This window comes from Sinocyclocheilus anshuiensis, unplaced genomic scaffold, assembly GCF_001515605.1.
Source record: "Sinocyclocheilus anshuiensis isolate Anshui unplaced genomic scaffold, SAMN03320099.WGS_v1.1 scaffold154, whole genome shotgun sequence".
NCBI classification, from domain to species: domain Eukaryota; kingdom Metazoa; phylum Chordata; class Actinopteri; order Cypriniformes; family Cyprinidae; genus Sinocyclocheilus; species Sinocyclocheilus anshuiensis.
Genome location: NW_015546101.1, coordinates 2,893,006 through 2,894,463, shown reverse-complemented (window position 1 = coordinate 2,894,463; position 1,458 = coordinate 2,893,006).

Here is a 1,458-nt window from a genome sequence, read left to right as displayed (position 1 = left end):
GATCTCTCCTTCCATGCTGTCAATCTGATTACTGCATGTGCTAATGAAGATTATTGATGTCCACAACAGCATCACTCTGTTTACCATGTCATGTTCTCTCTCTTTAGATCGCTGCAAACAACGTATATTAAAACTCATATTCTCTCTCCTTGCTGTATCTAGTACTTTAATCATACTGTGGTAACTTGGCTGCTTTAATCAAAATTCAGGAAGCAAACAAAATGACAGAAAGACTTTGAAATCTTAAAAAGCAGTTGAAGAAGACCCAATATTAAATAATATGAGATTATGAATTACACAATAACTAGTATTTTGGTGGAAACTATGGTTAACATGTTTTTTTGGGTTGTATTAAAGCAAAACATATAATTGCTTAATTAAAATGATATACTTTAACAAGTTTATTATACTCTTACTTAATATTCTTGTTACTTAAAGTAAGAAGTGTAAAGCCAGAAGTGTAAAACCAGAAAAACAAACATATCAAGAGGCTGTAATTGTTGCAAGAGCTTCATAAATGAGAAAACGTGACATAGAATGAGCTGTAGCTTTATGTTTATGTTCTGCTGCCCTCTTGTGGGCCAATATTACATCACTAATTACATTTATTGAACAACACATTTAAATAGACGCGTAGCCAAGTATGGTGTCCAGTACTCGGAATTTGAGCTCTGCATTTAACCCATTCAAGTGCACACACACAGCAGTGAGTAGTGAACACACACCCAGAGCAGTGGGCAGCCATATTTGCTGCGGCACCCAAGGAGCAGTTGGGGGTCTCAATAAATTAGAATGTCGTGGAAAAGTTCACTTATTTTCTGTTGGGTTACTACCCAGAAGGTTGGGTTAAACATTTAACCCAACCGCTGGGTCAAAACAGTCCAATTGCTGGGTTTGTCCCTATTTTACCCAGCACTGGGTTGTATTTAACCCAGCATTTATTAGGGTGTGGGTTTTTGTTAAATGTGAGCCAAAATCATCACAATTAAAAGAACCAAAGACTTAAACTACTTCAGTCTGTGTGCATTGAATTTATTTAATACACGAGTTTCACAATTTGAGTTGAATTACTGAAATAAATGAACTTTTCCATGACATTCTAATTTATTGAGATGCACCTGTATGTTGGGCAACACATCAAAAGAAGTGTACTTCTTTAAAGCACCACAATAGATTATTAAAACATAGTGATTTAAAATGTATTCTGAAGTAAAACCTTTAATGTGACACTATTACAACCTGCACTTTTTAAAAGTGTACTTAAATGTGTTAAGAAACAGTAAGAGAAGTATGCACTTTTTTAAGTACACTTTACTGGCCATTTATTTCATTAGTATTATTTTGTCTGCAAGTAGGCCTACAGTTTTTATATATACTTTTAAGGTTTGAAGTACACTGCAAGTGCACATTCAATACACTTTTTTTCACAAGGGGTGCTGTGCATTTTATGAAATCTTT